The sequence below is a fragment of the Prionailurus bengalensis genome, chromosome A3 (genome assembly GCF_016509475.1).
Source record: "Prionailurus bengalensis isolate Pbe53 chromosome A3, Fcat_Pben_1.1_paternal_pri, whole genome shotgun sequence".
Lineage (NCBI taxonomy): Eukaryota > Metazoa > Chordata > Mammalia > Carnivora > Felidae > Prionailurus > Prionailurus bengalensis.
In genome coordinates this window covers 26216837-26228651 of record NC_057354.1, presented here as the reverse complement: position 1 = coordinate 26228651, position 11815 = coordinate 26216837, and positions in this window count along the sequence as shown.

Here is an 11815-nt window from a genome sequence, read left to right as displayed (position 1 = left end):
TATTATATAAGTAACTGAAGGACTTATCGTATATGATCAGAACCCCTCAGGCTGGCACTCAAGTCCCTCTGTCCTCTGACTATATCACCAAGTCGACCAGTCAAATGATCAGAACATGTCCATTCCTTTCACTGTTCTTATTTTTTTACCTCGATTTTTTTAAGTTTATTTATTTAAGTCAACTCTATACCCAACACGGGGCTCGAACTCACAACCCCGAGATCAAGAGTCCATGCACTGTCAACCAAGCCAGCCAGGTGCCCCTCATTGTTCTTATTTGACATTCATGAGAGAGGGGTCAGAAGGACACTGGAGGGGGGGGTGGAGCCAAGAGTCTGGAGCCCAGGCACAGGGCTCCACCCACTCAGGTGAGCCCCCCCGCCCTGTGGATGCTGATGTGAGACAGCATTCTGTAGGACACTCCACAAACTGCCGTCGTCCCATTCTCTGTGGCCCCAAGCATGGCAGAGTCATCAAACACCCATGGCTTCATGACAGGTGTTTCGAGCTTGTCTGGGTCCCCCTCTGATCAATCTCTAATCAGCATTTACGAGCACCCACTAGGACCCAGACCTATGTCAGAAGGCAAAGCAAATACAGTAAAAACCTTGGATTGTGAAGAACTTGGTTCTGCGAGTGTTCCACAAGACGAGCCAACATTTCTAATAAATTTTAACTTGATGAACGAGCGATGTCTTGCAATATGAGTACGACGTGGCACCAGATGTCACATGATGACGACTGAGCCAATGGTTCTATCTCTCTCTCTCTGCAGGTTTGTGGGTAATGCTCCCCTGCTCGGACTGTGAGTGACGTCTCCCATGCTCAGATGCTCAGTCTCAGGCCGTGGTGTTTGGTGGAAATCAGTGATGTTTCAGAACATTGGTGCCCACAGGTGCCCACAACTGGCACTGGCGTATTTTTTGTCACTTTGAAGCACCTGCGGACAGTCCTTTGCTTTTCCAAACAAGAGTAAACTTAGGGATGTTTTGATTCATTCTAGGTCAAGCTGCCTGCAGATACAGACCCCTTCCTCTGCTGCCTTATTGCCAGTTATGTTAATTACAATATATGACAGAGTTTTATTAATACTGTACTGTAGTCAATATCCATTAGTGATAGTGAAAGTGGTCCTACAAAACAACCCTCCTCTCTCTTGTCTCTCTCACACCAGCCACGAAGGTTTTCAAAGGTCAGTCAAGTTAATTTATTTACTTTTCTTTTCTTTTTTTTAAATGTTTTAATTTATTTTTGAAGGAGAGAGAGACAGAGCATGAGCTGGGGAGGAGCAGAGAGAGAGGGAGACATAGAATCCGAAGTAGGCTCCGGGCTCTGAGCTGTCAGCACAGAGCCCGACGCGGGGCTCGAACTCACGAGCCGTGAGATCATGACCTGAGCCGAAGTCGGACACTCAACCGACCGAGCCACCCAAGCGCCCCTATTTACTTTTCTTTATATTTTGTATTTTCTTTGTTATTTTGCATTATATTACATTATTGTAATCATTTTTATATGAATATTTTGGGGCTGTGGAACGAATCCTCTGAGTTTCCATTATTTCCTATGGGGAAATTCACTTCGACATACAAGTGTTTTGGATTAGAAGCATGTTTCCAGAATGAATTATGTTTGCAAACCAAGGTTCTACTGTACATCCAAATGATAGGATCAAGTGTTCTGAACATTGTGTATACATGAGAATCACCCAGGGAGCCTATTAAAAATGCAGATGCCCCAACCGTGCCCCCATCCCATGCTAATCTCACAAGTCTGGAATGGGGCGAAGCAAAGGCCCTGGGGGATTCTGATGCACACCAAGGGACCTGAGGAGCTTCTGAAAACATTGATGCCAGGCCCCTCTGCTGCCAGAGATCCTGACTCAAGGGCCAGGGACCTGACATTGGTGTTTTCAAACATTCTTCAGGTGATTCTGTGGTGCAGCCAGAGTTAAGAACCGCTGCCTAGATCCTCGTTTTCTAGATTACTCCAGCTGACCCAAGTCAGAGGACCTGGATCATCTTGTGGGAAGTGGATGTTGAGGGTCAAGGCCACCCAACTTCTGTCACCAGCACTCTTGGCAACACTGAACACTTACTATGGGCTGTGCTGGACACGTCCCCTGCCCTTGAGGCCTTCACTCCCACTCGGGCTGGGAGACAGCTAGGAGGAGGGCCAGACCAGAAGGCAGGACACGATGCTCCTGTCACTCTTTTGAGTAACACCTGGCTGTGACTCCCTTCAGGACCAAGTCCTAAGGCTGGCCTGCTAGGATCTGGTCCTTTACTATCTTATGTCAACCCTGGGTCTCTGTCACATCTGTCACCTCCCCGCAAAGGCAACACCATTCCCTCAGCAGTACCATCACCCCACCTTTCCTGCTTGCCCAGATCTTGCTGGTACCTCTCCCCAGTCTGAGTCAGACATGCCCCTCTGGGGCTCCTGGGTATGCCCTGCACTCTTCCTCCAGTGGGCATCTGTGACACTGCCCTGGAGGCACTGTCCCTAAGAACAAAGCTGGGCATCCCAAGTATTGAGCCCAGGCAGGTAGTGGTCTGGGGGAGCAGAGGGTAAGCAGGGACCAGATGTAGTTTCAGGTTACTGTGGCCAGGTTCAAAAGACACCCAAAAGGACACAGACTCAGGCAGGGCAGAGAGGAGACTATTCTGTACCAACTCAAGGACTAGAAGATTGCCACAAGAATGGAAATCTATAAATTGACAGTCTAGGAATTACCGTTTACTTTATCACTTGGTTAAACTCCAGACTCTACCATATACCAGCTGTGGGTCTTTGGGCAAGCTATTTAATCTCTCTGAACCTCAGTTTCCTCATCTGTACAATAGAGATCATTATAGTTCTAAGTCAGGGTTACTCAAAAGCAGTGGAACAAGCCAATGTATATAAAGCACTTTAGGTAGTGCCTGGCATAAAGAATCATTCAGTAAATGTTGGCAATTATTATTGTTATTATTACTCATGGAACACTCATACTGAAAAGGCCTTTAGAGATCATCTAAATTAACTCCTGCATTTTATAGCTGGAACTGAGGCAGGAAAGAGGAAGGTCTCACTGGCGCTCTGTCCAGCCCTCATAAACCCAGTCGACAGGGTCCCCTTCTAGGCCACTGGGGAGAGCAGGTGAGGGGCTGCTGGGAATCAGCTGATGTGCTGGCAGGATCCCAGCCTGGAGTTCCCAGTGACTTAGAGCCTGACAGAGTCCCAACATCTTGGCTCTGTTTCCGGCGAAATCGTTCAGCATATTTTAGGATCAGCAAAAACCCACAATGCCTTTGGCTGAGCACTTTTCCTCTTCTTGTTGAAGCCCAGGGGTATTTTCTAGGAAATTGAGTCCATCTGTTTCTGATTCATTTGTACTTAACTCATCACCAAGCTGTTTTGTAAGAGCCCTTTGATGTGAAAGCCGCCTTATTCTATAAGCCTCTGTAAGCCTTTATTTAGTCAACAGTAGGTAAATGGTCTCTCGAAGAGGCCAGAGGCAGCTTCTTGATCTTCCTCAACACACTGGGCCATGAGAAGGGAACGTGTGGCCCTGGCACTCCCCCTCTTTCAGCCTGTCAGGGCAAAGCGACAGCTCCTGACTCTGGACCAGCCTGCAGTGAGGCCTCCACAACCACTCACCCCCTCTCCTCCCCGGCCGGTGCTCCTCCTTGTCCACCGTGCACAGCCTGTCCAGACAGATTTACCATTTCCGGTGTGTTGCCTGAGTTTCTTGAACTTGATTTCAAGTTCCTTGATGATGAGAAGCTAGATATCCTAATTCACTCTGCGCCCCACCCCCACCCCCCCCTGCCACGCCAGCACCATGCCTTGTACACAGTTACAGGGACTATTACTTCCAAACCAAAAACCTATGAAAAAGATCTCACAAGCTTAAGGGTTCCCAAAGGGACAAGGGGGCAGAATTTTGAAACTGGGGCTGCCATATACACAGCAAACAGCTCAAAAAACCATTGATTGAAGGGAACATATAAGTATAACAGGGGTGCCTGGGTGGCTCAGTCAGTTAAGCATCTGACTTTGGCTCAGGTCATGATCTCATGGTTTGTGGGTTCAGGCCCCACGTTGGGCTCTGTGCTTACAGAGGCTGCTTCAGACTCTGGGTCTCCCTCTCTCTCCCTGCCCATCCCCTGTGTGTATGCCCTCTCGCTCGCTCTCTCTCAAAAACAAATAAACTTAAAAAAAAAAAAGTATAATGGGAAGAATCTGTCTTCCCTTCTCTCTGATACCCAGACAAAGCACTCCACAAGTCTCAAACCTGCCCTGTTTCGTACAGCAGGAAGAAAAAAAAAAAATTGAAGAACAACCTAATCCACTAGATGAAACTCTTTACTAAATTCAAAGGTGAGTTCATCATGAAGTGCTCCTGGGGGAAGCCAACGCGTTTTAAGGGACGTCTCTAAATTTCAAGGCTCCTCAACCCATGCTTCAGAGGCATTTCTGTCAGAGGTAGAATCTTAGCAGGGTCCCCCTTGGCCTGGTCATATTCTGTGTTTATTAAAGACGTGTTCAGGGGTCTCTCAAAGGCAGGGGATGGTGTATGTAATATAGGGGTTCTCAGATTGGAGCGTATACCACAATCACCCTCAGAGGCTTGGTTAAAACACAGATGACTGGGTCCCACCCCAGAGTTCCTGACTCAGTAGGTCTAGAGCGGGGGCAGAAGAATTTGTATTTCTAGCAAGTTTCCAGGGAATGCTGATGCTATTGGTCTAGGGACCACACTTTGAGAACCACAGGTCTAACCATTCCTTCAGTCCTGGGGTGAAAATTTTAGGGAAGGGGTGCAGTTACCCAGTACCAATGATTTTATTTCCCTTTTTCTCTTTACCAACAACCCAACGATGGGTGACAGCAGTGACAATGCACCAACCCCTCTGGAGCAGGCCTGGTCCTTACAACCACACTGTATATAAGGCAGCCACTCAATTCTACAGATGAACCCAAAGGTGCACAGCGGTGAGGCGAACCTCTTCAAAGTCACATGCAGCTTAGCATCTGAGCTGGTGCACATCAGGTGGCCAACGTATTCTCATGGAACAAGCGTATCCAGGAACACAGCTGGTAAGAGGCAAATTTGAACCCAAGTCCGATTCCAAAGCTCAAACTCATTCTACCACATCAGCGGGAAGCATTAAAAGTCATGCAAGTTCTGGGAGGCGAGGACTAAGGACTAAAGCTTCTTTGTCAGTTTTTGTTTGTTTGTTTGTTTACTTATTTATTTTGAGACTGTGTGTGCATGCGCGCATGGGCTCAAGGGAGGAGCAGAGACAGAGAGAGAGAGGGAGAGAGAGAATCCCAAGGAGGCCTACAAGAAACCTGACTTGGGGCTTGAGCCCATGAACCTCGAGATCATGACTGGAGCCGAAATCAAGTCAGAGGCTTAACGGACTGAGCCACCCAGGCGCCCCTCTCTTCCTCTACTCCTTTTTCTCTTTCCCTCCCTTCCTTCTCTCCTTCTTGATTTTATAAGAGTAGAGATACCTGAAAGTTTTTTCTGAATTAAATATACCGTCAAGATGCTCAGGGCTGGATCTAGGGGCACAAGAATGAAAAGACACAGTACAGAGCTGGCTCCAGAGGGATTGTGGGAGAGAAGTGGGGCCACCAGCTAGAAATATGGACTCCCAGGTTATGGGCCCACATCAGCCACATCATGGCCTTTTTAGGGACAGGGCAGAAATGTTAGGGACAGAAATAATTCAGGTCGTTGGTGTGGAGGAAGTTCAACTGTTTTGGTTGAAAAAGTTTTTACAAAAATAATAGCTGTTCTTAGCAATCTGAGGGGCAGGGAAGGAGGTTGTTTTCACTTTTCATCATTTTCAGTTCTGTTTGAACTTTTGATTGTGCACCTTTCATGTATTATCTCTATAAATGAATCATATGCTTATATTGAAAAATTTAGAAACTACAGACAAGCAAAAGAAAAAATTAAAATTAAAATTATTTTTAAATTAAAAATTACATTTCTATGTAAACATTTTGTTACCGGAGTGGGTTCGCTTTGACCTGTTTTGATAACCTGATTTTTTTTTTTTTTTTGCCTATACACCATGACCATGATCCCTTTCACACACTGTCTTCTTCAGTATCAGCTTCAGTGGCTGCATGCTATCCCATTCTATACCTATATGTAATGTATACAACAAATCTCCGATTACCTAATACTAGATTGCTCTCAATTAGTTGCTATTACAAATGTTTATTTTTAGACTACTACCTTTAAGTCATCATTGGATCACTCATGATTCAAAAAGAGCCGAATATGGATCAAAAAATGGTTTAGGGTGCCTGGGGTAGCTCAGTCAGTTGAATGTCCAACTCTTGATTTTGGCTTGGGTCATGATCTCAGGGTCTTGGGATCAAGTCCTGTGTCCGGGCTCCACGCTGAGTGTGGACCTGCTTGAGATTCTCTCTCTCTCTCTCTCTCTGCCCATCTCCCCTGCTTGCACACTCTCTCTCAAATTTTTTTTTTAAATGATGTTTTAAGATTCTTCCTGTCTTAGCACAGAATAAGAAATAAAATATTCTTGGAGATGTTTCAGTGGGGATTAGATTGTATAATACTTCCTAGTTTATGTAATTCTGTTAATACCTTTCCAATTTTATAGAATTTTATGGAATGTGGATTATCTCTCAATAAAAAACAAACAAAAACCCTTTCTATTTGGGAGTTGGATGACCAAGGCTCCAAATATTGCCCGGTGACCCCATGTAAGCATAACCCTTGGTGTGTCCTTTTTCTCTGACCTGATGTAACAACTCCCAACTCTGAGGGTGTCCTGGGTTTCAGAAGATGACGGATGTGAAAGAATGAATGCTGAAAAAACTATATTACTATTCTTTATTCATAATCACCAATGCAGGGACAACCCATTCCATTGGTTAGCACTAAATAGATAAAAACCAAACAAAACACCTGAGGTGTATCCATACCATGGAATGTAAGCCAGGCATAAAAAGGAATAAACTACTGATGTGTCAATAACATAGATGAATCTGAAAAACATGCTAAGTGGAAGAAACTGGGCACAAAAGGGTGCATATTGAATGACTGACTTACATTCTGGAAAAGGTGAAACTATAGGGACGGCAATCAGGTCAGTGGTTACCAGAACTGGGGGTAAGAGGAGAGGATTGCCTATAAAGAATAGGAGGGAACTTTCTGGGGTGATGGGAATATTCTGTATCTTGATTGTGGTAATAGTTACATGACTACATACACCTACTCATTGAGCTGGGTGCACCTCAGTGGCTCAGTCAATTGAGCATCCTACTTCGGCTCAGGTCATGATCTCATGGTTTGTGAGTTCGAGTCGCACATCAGGTTCACTGTTGTCAGTGTAGAGCCTGTTTCAAATCATCTGTCCTCTCCTCTCTCTGCCCCTCCCTTGCTTGTGCTCTCTCTCTCAAAAGTAAATTTAAAAAAACATTTAAAAAAACTCATTAAGCTGTATACTTAAAAAAAGTGAATTGTATTGCACATGAGTTATGCCTTAACAAATCTGACTTCCCTCAAAAAAACCAAAAAACTATAGTGCCATCCAAATACAAGATATCATCCATCAGACATTATCTGTAATGCTTTCCACAGTTCTGAAATATCTTTGTGAAATATAACAAATGTAAAAAAAATACAATCCAGAAAAGACCAAATATGTTTCAGGAAGATATGTGTTGTTCGGCTATCTGCCTTTTCGAAAGGTCATTTTGACACCCCAGCAAATGCTCGTGTGTGAGGCAGCTGGTCCCACAGTGGAGCAGCTGACCACTTGAACTGTTTGGGGATTTTCCTTGTCATCACGTTTTGGGTTTTTTTGTTTTTGTTTTTGTTTTTTTTCTTTTTTAAATCACCAGAGTAAAATTAATTCTGTGTCAGAACTGAACAGTGAATGTTTCCTCCACCCCAACCAGGGCAGTCCTTTTTCCTCCAGGGAAAGAAGACAGGTATTGCTGATTGATCTTTTGGCCTGACTATTGCCATCTTAAGAAACGCTATGCTCCAAAAGTAAATAAGATATAAAATAAGAAGAATCTGTAGCCAAAGACTAGGTGAACAGACAGCAGATTTTTAAGCAGAATAGGAACAAGAGTGAATCAATGCAAAGGTGAAGTGCTAACAGTAAGAAAGACCCTGCTCAGAGGCCCCAGCACTGCAGCAGAATCTCTACCTAACAGTCTACAGGCCCTCTGATCAATGCCCCTGATTCGATAGATGATATTTGGAATGAAATTCCAATCGATAAAGTGACTGGAGGAGCTCCTGGGGTTCATAATGAAATCTGCACTAGAACAATTGGGAGTGAGGATATAACCTCCTCTTGCATAGAACTAGAGGCACTGAAAAGACAAACTGCCAGTTACCGGTGGCGTAGACAGCTTATTGTCCACAGGGACCAGGGGAGCCCTGGCCCACAGGAGGCGCTCCAAGAACGTTGGTGGGATCATGGAGCAAGGTGTTCAACGGCTCCTGGAAGAAGGCCCTTGGAAGAGGGGCACCCAGCCTGGCAGGCTGCCTTGTACTAAGATTTATCTATGATCTATGTTAAAACTAACCAATGATCAAGCCGGGCCTGTTTAACAGTCCTGCCACAGAGGATCTGCACACAGCCTCATTTCATTTCGACTGACAACAGGACCTGTGACCAGGTGGGGGTTGGGATGCCAAGTGTTAGGGTTCCTGAGCCGAAAAACAAGTCTTATCAAGGAGCTCACAGGCTAGTGGGGAAGAGAATCCTAGAAACAAATAATTACAATAAGTTGATAATGAAGAGCTCACCGTTAGTTGAGCAGGCGTTATGAGCCACCCGATAACCCTGTGAGGCGAGAACTATACCTGTTTCACAAATGTGGAAACTAAAGTTCTGAGAGGATAGGAGCTGGCCTGAGGGAGACACAGAATCTGAAACAGGCTCCATCCAGGCTCTGAGCTGTCAGCAGCACAGAGCCCAACGCGGGGCTCGAACTCACGAACTGCGAGATCATGACCCGAGCCGAAGTCAGATGCTCAACCTACTGAGACACCCAGGCGCCCCTAGGGGAAGTATTTTTTTAATGTCAACTTATTTATGGGGGTGGGGAGTTACAGAGAGAGGGAGAGAGAGAATCGCAGAGCCCAAGCTGAAATCAAGAGCCAGATGCCCCACCGAGCCACCCAGGTGCCCCCTGTAGTGGAAGTGTTGGCGGAGACCAGAGTTCTCCTTATTATGGCCCGGAGACGTCAGAGGAGGTCCTCTGAAGTGCCCTGGATGCTACATCTCGAAGCATTGGCAAGCACTGTGGGCCCAAGGGGAAAAGAGGCAGATGGCTTCATGGCTTGTCAGCTGTCAGTAGGCTGGTAGACCAGACACTCCTCTACAGGACACTTGCCAGGAGGCAAGGGGGATGGAGGGGTGGAAGATATAGGCAGGACCAGACTGTGGGGGGTTGGTGTGCTAAGGAGTTTGGACTTTCCCCTGGATACCATGCAGAGTCACGAGCATTTGGATCTGTCTACTGACATGAGACTTGCCCACAAGAATGCTCACACAGGAAACAGGCCAGATAGCAGAAGCTGTGAGGTTGAAGCCTGGGGTGGGGCCATCAGGAAGCCACTGTTGCGATCCAGGTGGGGCCGGAAGGCTTGAATTGGGCAGGGCCAAGGAGCTCCTTGGTCAGAATCTGTCCAGTGGCCAGCTGGGTGCAACCGTTACGGAGTATCCTGACTGAGACCAGCACTTGCCAGGCTGAATCCCCTTCACGTCTCTCAGGATTGCATTTCTGAACCAAGCAGGACACCCATGGCTCACAGGGCTCACCTTTAGCCAGTGACCAGTTTCAGTCTCTAGGACTCTACTTCCCCATTTGTAAATATGAGTGGATTTAACTAGATTCTATGTATATTTAGGGTGTCTTCCTGTTCTGACATTCTGTGACTTCTTTTTACGTTAGATTTTCATGGTTTCAGGCATATGAGACCCCCAGAAATCTCACAGACACATTTGGACATTGTCCAAAGGCACCAATTTGCCCTTCTTTGGTATTTGTAAGATTAATTTGGTAATCTTGCATACATTAGAACAATCTCTATATGTCAGTTTGGCACCGTAATGGTTAATTTTATGTATTAACTTGGCTGGCCTGCTAGGGCCAAATATTTGGTCAAATATTATTCTGAATGTTTCTGTGAAACTGTTTTTTATTTTTTATGAGATTAACATTTAAATTGGTGGACTTTTATATGAGAGTAAAGCAGATTCTCCTTCACAGTGTGGGTGGGCCTCATCCAATCAGTTGAAGGCCTTAATAGAACAAAGACTGATTCCCCAGGGGTGCCTGGGTTGCTCAGTAGGTACAGCGTGACTTTGGCTCAGGTCATGATCTTGTGGTTTGTGGGTTTGAGCCCTGCATCGGGCTCTGTGCTTACAGCTCAGAGCCTGGACCCTGCTTCAAATTCTGTCTCCCTCTCTCTCTGCCCCTCCTCTGCTCATGCTCTCTCTCAAAAATAAATAAACATTAAAAAAAGAAAAAAAAAAAAAAGACGGATATCCCTACCTCCCCCAGCAAGAAGAAATTCTTCCAGCCTATCCCGCAGATTTTATTTTTTACTTTATATATTTTTTAAGTTTATTTATTTTTCTAGTAATCTCTACACCTAATGTGGGGCTCGAACTCACGACCCCAAGGTCAAGGGTCTCATGCTCTTCCAACTGAGCCACCCAGATACCCCTATCCTGCAGACTTTACCAAATCTCCACAATCATGTGAGCCAATCCTTGAAAGTCAATCAATCTGTCTGTCTACGGTTCTGTGAATATGCTACAGCCACAGGAAAGAATGCACTTTATATACTGACATGGAAAGTTCTCCAAGATATATTAAGGATAGTACATATAGTGTATAATCATCTGTATATAAAACAAAAAGAGTAAACATTTAAATTCTCATTGGTTATATGTTGGGGAAAAACCCTCTGGAAGGATACTTAAGAAACTAACAGCATGGGGCGCCTGGGTGGCTCAGCTGGTTAAGTTGATGTCCGACATCGGCTTAGGTCACGATCTCACGGCTCTGCGCTGACAGCTCAGAGCCTGCTTCAGATTCTGTGTCTCCCTCTCTCTCTGCCCCTCCCCAACTCGTTCGTGTTCTCTCTGTCTTTCTCTCTCAAAAATAAAATAAAACATACAAAAAATTAAAAACAAAAAAGAAACTAACAGCAGGGATTATCTGTTGGAGCAGAGTAGTAGGGAAACTGAGTAAATGGGATAAGGCAGAAGAATTTTTTGTTTTATTCCTTTTCATACTCTTTGATAAATGCACATATTCTTTGACCCAGCAATTCCACACCCATGTGTTTACCTTATAAATACACTTCCACACATGCAAAATGACATACCTACAAAAATATTCAGATGCAGCATCATTAATATGAGAAAAAGAATGGAACCAACCTAAACACCTACCAGCAGGAAACCGGTTGAATAAATCATCCATGTGAAGAAACATGGTGCATTTGTTACAGAGGACTGCTCTCTCTGTTCTGATGTGGAACGATTTCCAGGGTAAGTAGAAAACAAAGCAAGACGCAGGATACCGTGTGTACTTCCCACTTGTGTGGGAAGAAAATCAGACCCTATGCCTGCGTATTTGCAAACGCAAGAAAAGAGTCCAGAAGGGCACAGAATAAACTGTAACAGTGGTTACCTCTGGGGAAAGGCACCAGGGAACTAGGGAATGGGCGTGAGGCACAAATTACTTCACAATGTACCTTCTGAACCACGGGCACGTATTATCTATTCACAACGCAGAGGACTAAACC